Source organism: Leucoraja erinacea, chromosome 27 (assembly GCF_028641065.1).
Source record: "Leucoraja erinacea ecotype New England chromosome 27, Leri_hhj_1, whole genome shotgun sequence".
Lineage (NCBI taxonomy): Eukaryota > Metazoa > Chordata > Chondrichthyes > Rajiformes > Rajidae > Leucoraja > Leucoraja erinaceus.
The window spans coordinates 10,340,665-10,359,334 of record NC_073403.1 but is presented as its reverse complement, the minus strand read 5'-3'; positions in this window follow the sequence as shown (position 1 = coordinate 10,359,334).

Sequence of the window (18,670 nt, the reverse complement as noted above, 5' to 3'; positions counted from 1 at the left end):
GTTTAGGAATGACATTCTGGAGCTCAAGCGCAGAGTAGCTAAACGCTCCATCGCTCCATAGATACTGCCTCACCCGCTGAGTTTCTCCAGCATTTTGGTCTACCTTAGCTAAAAGCATGGTTACCAACGATGGAACAGGACTTGGGAAGTCTTGAGATAAAGGTGAGAGAGGAAAGATTTAACAGGAACATGAGGGGAAACTTTTTCCACAGAGAGGGTAATGGGTATATGGAATAAGCTGCTAGAGGAGGTAATTGAGGCAGGTACTATAGCAACATTTAAAAAACATTTGGACAGGTGCATGGATAGGAAAGAGTTAGAGGGATATGGGCAAAATGCGGGCATCTTAGTTGGCATGGGCAAGTTGGGCTGAAGGGCCTGTTTCTATGCTGTATGACTGATTCTGCAAAGGGGCAAGTAGTTAATAATTTACAGATTTGCTTTAATGGAGATCATTTTAGTTTAGTTTAGAGATAAAGCGCGGAAACAGGCCCTTCGGCCCACCCAGTACGCACTGACCAGCGATCCCCGCACATTAACACTACCCGATACACACTAGGGACAATTTACATTTATACCAAGCCAATTTACCTACATACCTGTACGTCTTTGGAGTGTGGGAGAAAACTGAGGATCTCTGAGAAATCCCACGCAGTCACGGGGAGAACGTGCAAACTTTGCACAGACAGCACCCGTAGTCGGGATCGAACCGGGGTCTCCGGTGCTGCAAGCGCTATAAGGCAGCAACTCTACCACTATGCCACCGTGCCGCCCCTAATGGTGTTAGGATTCACCTTTGCCATTTGGCAGTGACCTGGTAAAGATCTTCACTTGCTTGTAAGATTCATCCATATAGCATTGGAAAGGTAGAGGCAGCTCTCTGCATTACATCACATAGAACTCTGGCCCGTGACTGCAGGGAATTGCCTGCTTACTGTCTGTAAGGGACCACTAACATTTCCAGAGCAACACATTTCACCACATTGACAAAGCCAAGATCTAGTTGTTCACCGTGCTTTAAAAATAGAAAGTGTTTCATACTTAATACCTTGGACATTAACATTTAATTTCCACAAGCACTCAGAGGAAATAAACCTCACTCGTGGGTTATCTGCCCAGCGTGAAAACAGACATAAAAGCCTTTTTTTAAATCATTTTTATTGGCACCTAAAATTAATTTGGACCTGATGCATGTTGCAAAGAAAAGGAAAAGCCTGAATTAAATTGTCCTTTTTAAATAAAGAGCCCCTGTTTCTCTTTCATTGCTGCAACCCCATTTTAGAAAATGGGATTGCAACAAATTTTGCCCAAACATAAGAGGTATTGCAGCAGTTTGAAAATGTTGAATTGATTTTTGCATCAGCGTCCCTACTGATTTCAGCGTAACCTGAGAAACAAATGCCTGATTCTCTGGAGGTGATTAGTGTCTGTTTCAAATTAATTTTCCAGCTAATTTAGTATTCACTATCCTTCACTTGCCCAATTATTTGCCCGTTTACTGCAACCTTGTCTTGGCACTCAACTGCTGTACAGAATCATTCCAATTACATCTTTTTAGTTGCTTATTTGTTAATCTTCTGTCTCGGGCATAGTCTGAACATCTTTTGAAGCTGTTAACATTTTTATGTCTTCTCAACTTTGCTATTGAACTATTGTACTTTGGAGTACTGATTGTTGCAATTTTATCACTTTGATTCTAACGCAAAGAAAGATGTTAGAACATACCCAGTCCTTCAAAGAAGAGGATAGATAAGATATTGATACCAGCGTAAGTGTAGAAACAAGGAACTGCAGATGCTGGCTTACATAAAAAGACATGACAACGGGTCAGGCAGCATCTCTGAAGAACATGGATAGGTGACGTTTCGAGTCAGAATGAAGGGTCCAGACCAGAGGTGTCACCTTTCCATGTTCTCCAGAGCTGCTGCCTGAACCGCTGAGTTACTCCAGCACTTTGTGTCTTTTTTCGCGAGTTTGAAGAAGGATCCCAAATCCAAAGCATCATCTATCCATGATCTCCAGAGTTGTTGCCTGACCTGATGAGTTACTCCAGCACTTTTATTTCCAGTACTGCCCAATTACACAACAAACATGTGGAAGATGTGTATCTAATTTGGTTACATCCACTATTGGATTCAATATTTTATATCCAGGCCCTGGCAGTAATTTGTATTTATTAATAACTTCCATATATAATGTTCTGTTACTATAACAATCCCAAACCATTTCCAGTATTTTGAGGCAAAATGGTACAACAAATGATAAAGCTACATAAAGATCTCAGAAGTTTCAGTGTAACTGGTATTAAAGACCGCTATTTACTTTTAATATCTGGTTAACAGCTGGAAGAAATGGCCTCATTGCATTCCAGAGGTTTAGCCACATGTCTCCTGTGTTCTTGTGTGTCTTTAGCAACAATAGTTAAAGTAATTTTGAAGCATTTGGCTTCTGGGGTTTATGGAACAAATAAAAATACATTTGCAGCGGTGTGAAGCTTTCCTTTCCAGTGAGCAAGTATAACCATATAACAATTTCAGCACAGAAACAGGCCATCTCGGCCCTTCTAGTCCATGCCAACACTTACTCTCACCTAGTCCCATCTACCTGCACTCAGACCACAACCCTCCATTCCTTTCCCGTCCATATACCTATCCAATTTATTTTTAAATGATAAAAACAAACCTGCCTCCACCACTCCCACTGGAAGCTCATTCCACACAGCCACCACTCTCTGAGTAAAGAAGTTCCCCCTCATGTTACCCCTAAACTTTTGTCCCTTAATTCTCAAATCATGTCCACTTGTTTGAGTCTTCCCTACTCTCAATGGAAAAAGCTTATCCACGTCAACTCTGTCTATCCCTCTCATAATTTTAAAGACCTCTATCTTAAAGACCCCCCTTAACCTTCTGTGCTCCAATTATCACAGTTGTACAACACAGAAACAAGCCAGTTTGCCCAACACTTCCATGGTGACCAAGATACCCATCTAAGCCAGTCCCATACGCCCATGTTTGCCCCAAATCCTCCTCAAGCTTTCCAATCCGTTTACCTGTCCAATTATTTTGACATTCGTTATTGTTTCAGCCTCAGCCGATTCCTCTGGCAGCTCATTTTATAAACGGAATACCAGCTGTGTGAAAAAGTTAAATCTTTCCACTCTCATCTGAAACTTGTGCCCTTTAGTTCTTAATTTCCCCCACCCTGGGGGAAAAAGACCAGTGTACATTCACACTGTCTCTGCCCTTCATGATTCTATACATCTCGATGAGATCACCCACTGTCTCCTCTGCTCTAAAGAATAAAATCTTAACATGCCCAACTTCTCCTTATAATTCAGTCTCTTAAGTCCTGATAACATCCTCGTAAATCTCTTCCTCTTTCCAGATTCTAGTTGGGAATGTAAGAATGGGCACGACTATAAGAGAACATTTTTGACCTCCTGACTCATCCAAGTCACTTGAATCCAATATTTTTCCTATTGCATTTTAACTTAAACCCTCTTCAATTTGTCAAAACATTTCCATTCACTACATTCCTGGAATACCAAACGCAAAAGATTCATCCTGACCTGCTGAGTATTTCCAGCATTTTCTGTTTTCATTTTAGACTGCAGTTCTTTTTTTGATTTTTCACTCCATTGCCTGAATTGCTTTTTATCCGAGTACCAGATTTTCCAAAGAACTTTATAGTGGAAACATTGTTAAAGTACAGAAAATGCAACAGCCATTTTTGCATACACCCTCTCAGTCTCCTATGCTCCAAGGAATAAATTCTTAACCTGCCCAACCGAGGCGGCAGGGTCGCGCAGAGGTAGCGTTACTGTCTTACAGCACCTGAGGACCGGGTTCGATCCTGACTACAGGTGCTTGTCTGTATGGAGTTTGTAACTTCGTCCTGAGACCACGTGGGTTTTCTCCGGGTGCTCTGGTTTCCACCCACACACCAAAGACGTGCAGGTTTGTAGGTTAATTGACTTTTGTAAATTGTCGCTAGTGTGAAGGATAGAGCTAGTGTACGGGGAGATCGCTGGTCAGAGGGGACTCGATGGGCTGAAGGGCCCGTTTCCACGCTGTATCACTAAAGTCTAAACCTTTCCCTAGAATTTACAAATGGAGGTTCATTAATATTAGTTTAACTAAGACACGTTGATTGAGCATGGTGAGGCTAAGTGAGAGGATAGGGAAAGGGTAAAGAGAATTAAGTGGGGAATTTGAGCCATTACAGGTAACGTTGACTGCGAGTTTCACCAAAGTTACTCGGTTCTCACTGAGTGAGCACCTCGTATTCTTTCTTCCAGAGTCAGCGATGGATCATGTTGTGTATATTATGTGTGATCAACTTAACTGTCCTTGGGGTTACTAAATATCTGAGCAATATCTTCCTGAAGGGTAGACACCGGTCCAGTCATGGAAGCAGAGAGTTGCATTTATATGACACTGATTGTATCTATGCCTGGGGATTAATGCAAATTTGGGAGAATGTTGGGAGTGGATGTGGTGTGGGATTTGGAGTACAAAAATAGGGACTGATCACAGAACATAATTTAAACCTTTGCAAACAAGTCTATTTCAAGGTTCCATTTAACACGGCGCAGATAGCTCAATTACATCTATTAAATGAATAGTTTAAATGAACATAATAGAAAATAGTGCAGCGTTTTTATAATTTAGCCAGTCCACCAAATCGGACATCAGCAACAGTAAAATAGCTTGCCTTTTTCAGATTATTTGGCATAATTAATAGAAATCTTGTAGAATGTTTATTTCTGGGTTTGAGATAAGTGAGTTTGTATGAAATGGATTATTGAACTGGAACACTAGGCAGCAATGGACAGAAGGATCTGATTACTATCATCAGCAGGAATGATAACAAGATTGACCTTGTGAGAAAAATGCCTTAGTCATTTCTTGGGCCCTGACCAGATCAATTTGCTTTTGCCCATTTTCTCCGTGCCGAACTGTACACAGAGAATCAATAAAGGATAATACTGAGTACATGAAATAACTAGAAGCTGATAGAAGATTATATATCACCAACTGAATAAACAGCTTCTGAAGAGGCAATTACAAGCTGTTAATAAATAGAAGGAAAGGCCATCAACAAAATGTAATGAGGTAATAAGTGGGCACAGATTCAGTATCGTCCTCATCATTTCCACCGCCTGTGTTTATTAGAAGAAAATGTGCGTTTGTATAGCACCTGCTATAACCTTGGGGCATCTTGAAGCACACAATGTAGCATTTTTAAAATTGAGTGACTATGCATAGTCTCAGTCTGGCAGACATTTACATGGTAAGATATCACAAACAGCATTAAAAATAATCAGCTAATTATTTTTATTTTATTGATATTGATTAACATTGGAAGGGAGACAACTTGCTCACTTGGGGTTTTACCCAAATGTTTTACAGCAAATGAGCCATTCTGGAATTATAACAGAACTTGTTATAAGAACTTGCTCACTCCCTTTAGTCGCAACATGGGATTAAATAGACCCCTGTGAAAAAGCTGACAAGATTTGAGCTTCAGTTCTCACCCTAAAGGTGGCCTGTATGACTACACTGCACTCTTTCAGTCCTGCACTGGGACCTGAGCTCACAAGCTTGCTTTCCGTGGAAACAAGGAGCTACAGTTTACACAAAAAGCCACAAAGTGCTGGAGTTACTCAGTGGGTCAGGCAGCATCTCTGGAGAACATGGATAGGTGACATTTCGAGTCGGGAACCCTTCCCTGGCACAGCGATCTCTGCAATTCTGCCAATCACCAACTTACATCACATCCACCCATTCCTTCTCTCCAGAGATGCTGCCTGGCCCGCTGAGTTACTCCAGCATTTTGTGCCTACCTTCCAGCTATCACTTGCCAGGCTTGTCTGACCCCATTAGATTTCCAGCTTTCTTTCCCCATTTCTAATAACATGGTCCTGACCCAAAACGTTATCTATTCATTCCCTCTGATAGGATGCTGGCTAACCCGCTGAGTTCTGGAGTAACAGCTATCATGCTATACCTTTGGTGAAATTGTCAACCAGGGTCAACCTTTATGTGTACATTATGCGAGAATTGCCTGTAACGAGCGCTGAAGCCAACATTTATTCTTCATTCCAGAGATCACTAGCAGATTATACTATCTCGTTGTTGTTTGAGGAACTTGTTTCGCTCAGATTGACTGCTCTATTTCTGACATTGCAACTCTGGTTACAATTCCACAATGGCTTATTTGCTGTGAAACATTTGGGGTATCATCCTAAGTTCTTTATAGCTCTTATATTAAAACAACTATTCATAGAAACATAAAAACATAGACATCGAAACATAGAAAATAGGTGCAGGAGGAGGCCATTCGGCCCTTTGAGCCTGCACTGCCATTCATTGTGATCATGGCTGATCGTCCCCAATCAATAACCCGTGCCAGCCTTCTCCCCATATCCCTTGATTCCTCTAGCCCCGAGAGCTCTATCTAACTCTTTCTCAAATCCATCCAGTGACTTGGCCTCCACTGCCCTCTGTGGCAGAGAGTTCCAGAGATTCACCACTCTCTGTGTGAAAAAAGTTCTTCTCATCTCGGTTTTAAAGGATTTCCCCTTAATCCTTAAGCTGTGACCCCTTGTCCTGGACTTCCCTAACATCGGGAACAATCTTCCTGCATCTAGCCTGTCCAACCCCTTAAGAATTTTGTAAGTTTCTATAAGATCCCCTCTCAATCTTCTAAATTCTAGAGAGTATAAACCAAGTCTATCCAGTCTTTCTTCATAAGACAGTCCTGACATCCCAGGAATCAGTCTGGTGAACCGTCTCTGGACTCCCTCTATGGCAATAATGTCCTTCCTCAGATTTGGAGACCAAAACTGTACGCAATACTCCAGGTGTGGTCTCACCAAGACCCTGTACAACTGCAGTAGAACCTCTCTGCTCCTATACTCAAATCCTTTTGCAATGAAAGCTAACATACCATTCGCTTTCTTTACTGCCTGCTGCACCTGCATGCCTACCTTCAATGACTGGTGTACCATGACACCCAGATCTCGCTGCATCTCCCCCTTTCCCAATCGGCCACCATTTAGATAATAGTCTGCTTTCCTGTTTTTGCCACCAAAATGGATAACCTCACATTTATCCACATTATACTGCATCTGCCAAACATTTGCCCACTCACCCAGCCTATCCAAGTCACCCTGCAGTCTCCTAGCATCCTCCTCACAGCTAACACTGCCCCCCAGCTTAGTGGCATCCGCAAACTTGGAGATATTGCCTTCAATTCCCTCATCCAGATCATTAATATATATTGTAAATAGCTGGGGTCCCAGTACTGAGCCTTGGGGTACCCCACTAGTCACTGCCTGCCATTGTGAAAAGGACCCGTTTACTCCTACTCTTTGCTTCCTGTTTGCCAGCCAGTTCTCTATCCACATCAATACTGAACCCCCAATGCCTTGTGCTTTAAGTTTGTATACTAATCTCTTATGTGGGACCTTGTCGAAAGCCTTCTGGAAGTCCAGATACACCACATCCACTGGTTCTCCCCTATCCACGCTACTAGTTACATCCTCGAAAAATTCTATAAGATTCGTCAGACATGATTTACCTTTCGTAAATCCATGCTGACTTTGTCCAATGATTTCACCACTTTCCAAATGTATCCCATCTTTAATAACTGACTCTAGAATAACTCGCTGCACACTGCTGAGTTCCTCCAGCACTTTATGTTTTACTCAAGATTTCAACATCTGCAGTTCCTTGCGTCTCCACGTGGAAAACATTGGTTGTTCCATCAGAACCTATGATCTGATGATGATGTTGCAAATAATGAAGGCTGAGTTCAGCAAGATATTTTTCAACTTACCTGTCAAATCACATTTCTTTTGCCCATGTCATAGAGTCACAGAGTGATGCAGTGTGGAAACAGGCCCTTCAGCCCAACCAGCCAAAATGTCCCAACCACACTAGTCCCACCTGCCAGCATTTGGTCCATATACCTCCAAACCCGTCCTATCCATGTACCTGTCTAATGCTTCTAATTGTTCAATGTCTTAGAGATTGTCCTAGTCCCTATGCTAGATGTGGCCACTGTTTTATCTATTCTTTATCATCTCTACCCATCCCTTCTTGCCTTAGCAGGGACCAGTCTGGGACTATACTGACACCTTCAATGGAAGTGCCAATATTGCACATTCCATAACTTAATTTTCTTTATCTGAACCTATGACACATAATTATTCCAACCTCAGGAACATATCCTTGCATTGTTGATGAAGCAAAGGGTTAAGAAGCATCTTTGCTTGCAGTAATCTTCTTATGGGATTAAATGCTTTGTGTAACATTACATGCCATGTTTGGAGGAGTGAACAGTTAAACCAGTATCATCATTTGTAATGAGTAAAACAATTAAACTATTGTTGTACAACTCAAAGAAACTGCGAAGTGTAAGAATGTTGCAAATACCAACAGTAATGAAAATGAAACAAAGATGCCCAGAGTAATGGGTTGGTTTGGGATAATAAAATAAACAGTGGATTGGCAAACTGCTTCTGTCCTTAACCTTCTGCCCTCTTTTAGTCTTATTGTCAATCAGGATTGAGTTTTGGTTTATATAATGTAATAAAAAGAAATCCTACAAGCAATTTAGCTAGCAGAGTACACTGTGGGACCAATGTACAGATGCCAAATGTCATCTGATGCAGGACTAAGAATATTTCAATTTAGACGCTGCCACCACGCTCTGTTCTTTATTATTTAGATTTCATTGTACGCAATGAAAAATCAATCGGATATTCTTGTTCTGCAATTTTTGGAAATCAGAATCCCTGGCGGAAATTGATCAGGAGTTTTCGTCAAGTTGATATAATGCGTTGAGCATAGATTGGAAACTGTGACCCAATTCAATGTTGGAGATGTTCTCATTCCGACCCGAAGTTAAATAATGCACATTGCAGAAAACCTTTAATGCTGAATGGATAGGAAGGAATTGCAGATGCTGGTTTACACCAAAGGTAGACACAAAAAGCTGGAGTAACTCAGCGGGTATTGAGTGAGTCAACGGGGTATTGAATATTGTTTTCAGTCATTGAATAACTGACTGTGGATGTTGCTTACGTCTGTGCACACACAGTGGATGAATTCCCTACCATTTGTTAATCACAATCAATAAGTGCCTTATTAAGTAATAACCTGCACCGACAATGGAAAAGTTAGACATCTCTATCAAGAGTCAAGAAAGCTTTATTGTCATATGTCCCGGATAGAATAATGAAATTCTTCCTTGCAGCAGCACAACAGAAGAGGTAAACATAATACACTGTAAACAATGTAATAAACAAAAAAAAGTCCAGTGTGTATATATACACACATATATATTACATACATGCACACACACACATGTATGTGCACACACGCGCACACGCACACACGCATACACACACGCACACGCTTGTGTCTGAACTCTGACCATGAAAGCAGGCAAGACATTCATTCATATTTGTGAACCAATCTTAAATAGCCTGATTAGATGATGCTGACAGAATTGGAGGCCCCAATCTGGTGCAGTTTTCAAAGCGGATTAGAATCTTAATCCTAATGAAATAGATTTTCTTTAAATTTGGTTCCTCCATTAAAAAAAATGATGGCTTCTAAAGCTCTCGTATTTTTTATGGTAAATAGACATAAACTTGCATAAAACCATCAATGATGTACAACTCTGCAGGATTATTGAGCAGTGATTAAGAGCTTGAATGTTGGACATTTTTCTTACTTAGCAGCAAAGCGCAACAGATGCTGGAATCTGAAACAAAGCAAGCAAATGTCACAAAGCTCAATGATGTGTGAATGATGCACTGGGCCTGTATTCGCTGGAGTTTAGAAGAATGAGTGTGGGCCTCATTGAAGTGTACAGAATAGTGAAAGGCTTGGATAGAGTGGATGAGGAGAGGATGGTTTCACTAGTGGGAGAGTCTAGGACTAGAAGTCCTGGCTTCAGAATTAAAGGACGTTCTTTTAGGAAGGAGATGATGTGAAATTTATTTAGTCAGAGTTGTGAATCTGTGGAATTCTTTGCCACAAGAGGCTGTGGAGGCCAAGTCAGTGGATATTTTCAAGGCAGAGATAGATGGATTCTTGATTAGTACCGGTGTCAGAGGTTATGGGGAGAAGGCAAGAGAATGGGGTTATGAGGAAGAGATAGATCAGCCATGATTGAATGGCGGAGTAGATTTGATGGGCCAAATGGCCTAATTCAACTCCTATCCCTTATGACCTTATGAAGCATGAAACCCTTACATAGTGCGGGAATTAAGCCAAGCCATCAGCACAAGGCTGGTGAGGTACAGGTACAATGATAATCTTGCTTGCGGCAACATCTCTGGCACACAGACTCGGACAACGCCCCAAACATAAATCAGACATCAATTCTACACGGCAGTGAAATCAAGCATCCGTGAAACCTGATGACTCTGATTTTCTGCTTATTTCCACAACATGTCACATCTAGAATGAAAGTGGTTGTTTTTATTCTCTCCCATCTGGGCCGACACCTGGAAACAATAGCTGCGTGTACTGATACATCATAGCCAGGCAGATAGGAGAAGATTGGGTAATTCCCTTGTCACTCGAGTTTGTATAGACAGGCAGAGTGGATAATTGCCCTGTCACTCCTGCTTGGTGAATTCGCTGCAGTAAGTGGCTGAGATTGATTTTATGCGCAGTTATGTGTCACCATCATCATCTGCCGGGGAATTTACTTTGCATTTAATGGGAGGAGATTGCCATTTTGACGGCATCTCCTCTTACTCTGCTTCCTGTAAGTTCCATTTTGTCACTTTCCTTAGATCTTCTCCATTTCTTCTGATAACACTTTCCACACCAATGCTTCCAAGTTGTTTCCCTAACCATTGCTTCTCTCCGCAAGGCTCCCAACTGCATCTCCTCTATTTCCTGCACTTGCTGCCATCTCCCTCATTTCATCCGGGATGGTGCTGTCCTTGTCCTCACCTTCTAACCCACCACCCTCAACTTTCAGCAGACAATCCTCTATCATTTCCAGCACTTTCAACTAAATCCTTCCCAGTGAAGCAGAGATTTGTTAGCACTTATTTCAATCTAGGTGTTTTGCTTCACACTGTGCTCTCCTCAACATTAGAGAAAGAAAGGTTGGATGATCACTTTGCAAAGTACCTCGGGTGATCCTGAGGTTTCCTTTGAATCCCACTTTAATCCTTGATCCTATTCCAACTATGACTTACCTGCCTGTAGCCTTCTACACTGTTCACGTGAGGCCTTGCACAAGCTTGTGTACCAACTCCTCATCTTCTGCCTGGGCAAGTTGCAGCATTTGGACTAAAAAATAAATTCTACAACTTCAAGTAAATTGATTTGCCTGTTTGTATCAGTTGCCCATCTGTGATGTTGACTCAGCTTGCATTTCCCTTTTGTTTCCTTTCTTCCTTTCCTTTGTAAATAGTGGACATTCCCAGCCTGACCTGCCGGGCACGTCTTCCTGCTCTGCGTTTAGCAACTTCCACATTCCTTTATCTGTGTTTGGGTTAGTTTTGTTTGGTTTAGAGATACAGCACGGAAACAGGCCCTTTGGCCCACGGCATCCGCACTGACCAGCGATTCCTTCACTTTAGCATTACTCTACACACACTAGGGACATTTTTTAAAATAACATTTACACATATATACCAACCCAACTAGCCTACAAACCTGTACGACTTTGGAGTGTGGGAAGAAACCAAAGATCTCAGGGAAAACCCGTGCAGGTCACAGGGAGAATGTACAAACTCCGTACAGACAAGCACCTGCAGTTAAGATCTAACCCGGGTCTCTGGACCTGTAAGGCAGTAGCTCTACAGCTGCGCCACTGTGACACCGTTCTCACTCACTATATGCTCCCATCCACTCATTGACCAGATAACCGTATTTACAGCTTATCTCCATGGTCACCCCAATTTCACCTTCAGAGACATCCCCTCCGCCCCACCTCATTGACCAGATAACCGTATTTACAGCTTATCTCCATGGTCACCCCAATTTCACCCTTTCAGAGACATCCCCTCCGCCCCACCCTTCCTGTGGCTTAATGAGCTTTTTTTTTTTCCCAGTTCTGATGAAGGATCTTTGACCTGAAACGTTAACTCTGCTTCTCCCACAGACGTGGCTTGAAGCAGGAAATTAGGGATGAGTGTAGCAAAGGTACAGCTGTTATCATGGGTGACTTTAATCCACATAGAGATTGGGCCAACCAAAGTGGTAGCAGCGCTGAGGAGGAGGATTTCCTGGAATGTATATGGGATGGTTTTGTAAATCAGTATGTTGAAGAACTGACTAGACTGGGTATTGTGCAATGAAAAAAGGATTTGTTTGCGAGCTTGTTGTGCAAAGCCTCTTGGGCAACAGTGATCATAATACGGTTGAATTCTGCATTCGGTTAATTCAGAGACTAGGTTCCTGAACTTGAATAAAGGAGACGTTGAAGGTATGAGACGGCAATTGGCTAGGATAGACTGACAAATTGTACTTAAAGGGTTGACGGTTCCAAAAATTGTTCATCTCTCTCTGGCAAAAAATAAATAAATGGGAAGGTGGCTCAACCATGGCTAATGTTCATATGTAGAGTATTTCCAGCATTTTCTGTTTTCTCATAGGCAATGTAAATCCTATTGTTCTCTATTCTCTGATGCTGCCTGATCTGTGAGTATTGTCTATATTCTCTTTTTTTCAGGTTTCCAGCATCTGAATTTCACTTTTAACATTTTCTTAGTTTTGAAATGTCAACTCTTTTCTCCCTCCACAAGTGGTTAGCCCTGTGGGACAGCGTTAGAGTTGCTGCCTTACAGCACCAGAGACCCGGGTTCGATCCTGACTGTGGGTGCTGTCTGTACGGAATTTATACATTCACCCTGTGACTGTGTGGGTTTTCTCTGGGTGCTTCAGTTTCCTCCCACACTCCAAAGATGTACAGGTTTGTAGGTTAAATGGCTTCTGTAAGTTGTCCCTAGTGAGTTGGATAGTGCTAGTTTATGGGGTGATCGCTGGTCCGCGCAGACTCGGAGGGCCGAAGGGCTTGTTTCCACACTGTATTTCTAAACTAAACTAAACTAAAATGCTGCCTGACCTATGGAGTATTTCCAGTATGTTCTGGTTTTAAATATTCTTCATGACTTCAGTTGGTGGACCATAGACTGTTTGTTGATGGTCGGTGTAAGAGCCTGCAGATGCTGGAATCCTGAGGTAACATGAATGCTGGAGAAGCTTGGCGCATTGGGCAGCATCTGTTGGGAGAAATGGTTAGATGATGTTTTGGGTCAAGACTCTTCTTCAGACTGAGTCCAACCCACATCCAACTCATTGGCCGCCTCTGTGTTATCAATATACACTCTTAAGTCAATACATTTTGCCAAGTTTCATCCTGAAGATCCAGCTACTTAGCTTGGTGCAAACAGAAATATCAAAAAGAAAACTGGTCACACTTAAAATACAAAATCAAACCTTTGATAAAATTGTTACTCTGAAAAGTTTAGATGAGCTGCATCGTTTCTTTATGCAAATACTCACCTGAAGCACATTTAGACATTTTTAGTACAACATTTCAGTGCAGAGTGTCGGACAGTATTGATGCTTTGGGTTGCTTCACCCAAATGGAGTATCGAAGTTTCTAGAGAAGAGGTTAATTATTTAAGTCTGAGGTGACAAATCTTTAGGCTTGGAATTTATTTTACCACAGGCGAATCGGTTGATGAGTACACTTAGAGTAAATGGATTTTTTGAACTCTGATGGGAAGTGGACTATAAATAAAGGTTTGGCCCATGACATTGAGTGGTGGAATAGTATTATTGGGATGGGGGGGGGGCTAAACAACCTTTCCCCACTAATTTTAAAGGTGCCATGTCAAGTTGTTATAGAGAGTTTTAGAGTCATACAGCGTGGAAACATGTCCTTCGGCCCAACTTGCCCATGCTATACTAGTTCCACCTGCCAGCATTTAGTCCATATCCCTCCAAATCTGTCCTATCCATGCGCCTGTCTTACTGCATCTTATTTATTTTGAAATCTTTTTATTTGAATTTCACAGCAATTTGCATACATACAATGATAACAGACAGTGACACTCAAGGCATAATTGTGCAACAGTATGTAAGCGGCCCTCAAAGCCCTTAACCTTACCCACCTTCAACCCACCCGAATCAGGTCGGAACCAAACGGGGACAAACAACACTCACATACGTACACACCACACAAAATGTACTGGGGAAAAAAAGAAAAGAAAAAAAAACAAAAAAAACTTGCTGCATCTTAAATGTTGGGATAGTCCCTGCCTCAACTACCTTCACTGGCAGCTTGTTCCATACATCCACCACCATTTCTTTGAAAAAGTTACCCCTCAGATTCCTATTAAATCTTTTCCCCTTCACCTTAAGCCTCTGTCCACTGATCTTGTCTGCGCAAGATACTCTGTGCATCTACCTGATCTATTCCTCTCATGTTTTTCTGCACCTCTATAAGATCACCCCTCATTCCCCCTGTCCTCCAAGGAATAGAATCTCATCCTACTCAACCTCTGCCTACAGCTCAGACCCTCGAGTCCTGGCAACATCCTCGTAAATCTTCTCTGCACCCTTTGGAGCCTCAGCATCTTTCCTATAACATGATGCCCAGAACTGAACACAAAACTCTGAATGTGGCCTCACCAACGTCTTATGCAACTGCAACATGACCTCCCAACTCAATACTCTGGCTGATGAAGGCCAATGTGCCAAAAGCCTTTTTGACCACCTGATCTACCTGCGACTCCACCTTCAGGGAACTATGCACCTGCACTCCTAGATCCCTCTGCTCTACAGCACTACCTGGAGCCCTGCCATTCACTGTGCAGGTCCTGCCCATGTTAGACTTCCCAAAATGTAACACCTCATATTTTTCTGCATTAACAACACTGTTGTTGTTATTCTTTACTTTGAGATCCAGCTTAAATGCCAGAAAATACACTGCGGACTGGAACTGTATCAGAGTACATCTTTGTCCTGATTGGGACCAAAGAGGAGATGGAGTGACTATCAGGAAGGAGCTGGTTAGGAGATTGTTGATCATTGTTTTCTTAATCACCAAACGTCCATTAAATGCCCTTCACGGAGGAAACGACTCGTCTGATCTGAACAAGAAATGTGTCCTATTTGTAACCAGATCACATTACTTAGGCTGTGAGGATTAGGAGAACAACATTTTGTTTTCTAAAATTACACAGAAAATGCTTTTGGCACAGATTTAAAATAAAACATTGTACTTGTCTACAATGTCTGGAGTTTGGATCCTTTCATTTATATATCTTCTATATATTGAAGGATGTGGGGAGAGGAATTCAGAGGAGGGTGAAGGAGGAGGAGGAGGAGGTAAATGGTGGCAATGTCAGAATGCAACAATCTCGATGAACCAGTTAAACTTTCTGTCTGTTTCAGAGCACAAATATATCATTTTATTTCTAGAGACACAAGAAACTGCAATTGCTGGAATCCTGGGCAAAACGCAAAATGCTGGAGTAACTCAACAGGTCAGGCAGCACCAGAAGAGGACACGGACAGGGGATGTTTCGGGTCGGGTCCAAAGAAGGATCTTGACCGTAAACGCCACCTATCCATGTTCTCCACTGATGCTGCCTGACCTGCTGGGTTACTCCAGCATTTTATACTGACTTCACCCTAAACCGTAACAGTTCATGATGTATTAATGTGAGAGTTTTGATACAGTTCCTGTCAGCAAAAAGCTATTCATTAATTAAGCTCTGTGGGTCGTTAACATTTAAAATCTGTGTCAAAAGACCATGAATACATGAGGGGAGAATGCTGCAGAAAAACTGCTTGGATAGTGGAAATAATTCCACAGTCTCCTAACTACATTGAGGTTGCATTGTCCCTGTACAAATGAGCTTTGCCTGAAGCATTGGCTGCTGCTGAAACTTCCACACACACCAAGGAAAATGACAACTCTCAGAATTGTAAAGAATTTCCACTTAAGCAAAAGTCAAGGATGGGAACCTAATCAAAAGATATTAATTGCCCACTAAATCTAATCTTTAAAGCCACAAAAGAACTTTGGACTAGTTATATTTATGGAAATTAAATGACTATTCCCCAATGCAGAAGGACACTGGCAATGCTGAGAGAATCTCTTGAGGAATATAGAGCGTGCAGGAGAAAACGTCTGAAAAGTTGAGAAGGGAAAATGAGGCCATGTCATATCGTTGGAAAGAAATTTGATCGGGGCAAAGAAGAGAACATTTGTCAGTTCTATGAAATTGGTATCAAATAAGTCCTTTGAGGGGTAGTGGAGGGGATTTAAGAACAAGCTTCAAGTTCCTTGGTGATGATATTACTAATGATATACATATAGCGCAGGTATATGGGACTAGGGGAGAATACGCGTTCGGCACGGACTAGAAGGGTCGAGATGGCCTGTTTCCATGTGCTGTAATTGTTATATGGTTATATGGTTATATGATCTGTCCTGTACCAACCACTTTGATACGACAGCTAAGTTGGCACACCAATGTCGGAGAATGTGTAATCTCCACACAGACAGCACCCGAGGTTAGGTCATAAGTGATAGGATCAGAATTAGGCCATTCGGCCCATCAAGTCTACTCCGTCATTCAATCATGGCTGATCTATCTTTCCCTCCTAACCCCATTCTCCTGACCTTCTCCCACAACTCCTGACACTCTAACTAATCAAGAATCAAATATATCTCTGCCTCAAAAATATCCATTGAGTTGGCCTCCACAGCCTTCTGTGGCAAAGAATTCCACAGATTCACAATCCTCTGACTAAAGAAATTCCTCCTCATCTCCTTCCTAAAGGTACGTCCTTTAATTCTGAAGCTAATGGCCCTGTCCCACTGTACGAGTTCATCCAAGTGCTCTCCCAAGGTAAAAAAAAAATCAAACTCGTGGTAAGCACGTAGAATGAACGTAGCGGGTACTCTTAGCGGCTCGTAACATTAACGGCAGGTACTCGGGAAGACTCGCTAACGGCAGGTAAACTCGGGAAGAGTCATGAAGATTTTTCAATATGTTGAAAAATGTCCACGAGAGCCCCGAGTACTTACGAGCGGCCATTACCGTAAATCTCCGAGTTCGAATCAGGGCAAACTCGGGGAGAACTCTTGAATGAACTAATACAGTGGGACAGGGCTTTAAGGCCTCTAGTCCCAGACTCTCCCACTAGTGGAAACATCCTCTCCACATCCACTCTATCCAAGCCTATCTGTTTTGGATCGAACCAAGTTTTGTGTGAGGCAGCAGCTTTACCAGCCACACCACTGTGCTACCTTTATAATTGTCAATTTTAAATCTGGGTTTGGATATTACGGAAAACAGGGAAAATGCAGAGCTCTCTTTCACATTAGATCACATCAGCCATAATCTGTTTGATGGTGGTACAGGCACAAGTGTCTGAATAACCCCTCCCTGTTTCCTATATACTGTCCCAGAGACAATAATCATTGGTGTCCACAGCAATGGGCGACAAGAAAACTGGTCACTTCCCTGCTTCATCAAAGCAGGTTATAGATTGAAAATCTCAGACCAGCTTTACAATCTGTTTTGTCAAATTAGTTTAGTTTAATAATAATAATAATAATAATAAATTTTATTTATGGGCGCCTTTCAAGAGTCTCAAGGACACCTTACAAAAATATAGCAAGTAGAGGAAAAACATGTAAGCGGAATGAAATAAATAGTAGAGACATGACTAGTACACAAATTAAAGACAGAATTCAATTCAAAACACAATATGAGGCACTTCAAGCACAGATGAAAAGGGAGGGAGACGTGGGGCTAAGGATAGGCAGAGGTGAAGAGATGGGTCTTGAGGCGGGACTGGAAGATGGTGAGGGACACAGAATTGCAGATCAGTTGGGGGAGGGAGTTCCAGAGCCTGGGAGCTGCCCTGGAGAAGGCTCTGTCCCCAAAACTGCGGAGGTTGGATTTGTGGATGGAGAGGAGACCGGCTGATGTGGAACTGAGGGACCGTGAGTGTTGGTAGGGGGAGAGGAGGTCAGTGAGATATGGAGGGGCCAGATGGTGGAGGGCTTTGTAGGTGAGGACCAGGATTTTGTAGGTGATCTGGCGGGAGATGGGAAGCCATTGAAGTTGTTTGAGGACTGGAGTGATGTGATGCCAGGATTTGGTGTGGGTGATGAGTCGGGCGGCTGCGTTCTGGACCAGTTGGAGTCGGTTGATGTAGGTGGAGCTGATGCCAAGGAGAAGTGAGTTGCAGTAGTCCAGTCGGGAGGAGATGAAGGCATGGATGAGTCTTTCAGCAGCGGGAGGTGTGAGAGAGGGTCTGATTTTGGCAATGTTGCGGAGGTGAAAGAAGGAGGTTTTAATGACATGGCGGATATGAGGCTCAAGGGAGAGGGCGGGAGAGGGCGGAATCAAAGATCACGCCAAGGTTGCGGGCCTGGGGAGATGGGGAGACAGTGGTGCCGTCGATGCATTTCCTCCACGCCTGGGGCAACGTAAAGAGGCCAAAAATTTCTAGAGACTTAGAAAAATAAGTAACAAACAAGCTGGAATCTTACGTATGATTCTAAATGAACATCACGTGTTGCTCTTCTTGTTTATGGCTTGCTACTTTAAAGTTTTCTTAGCACTAGACATCATTCCGCAAGGTTTTGCAGGCAA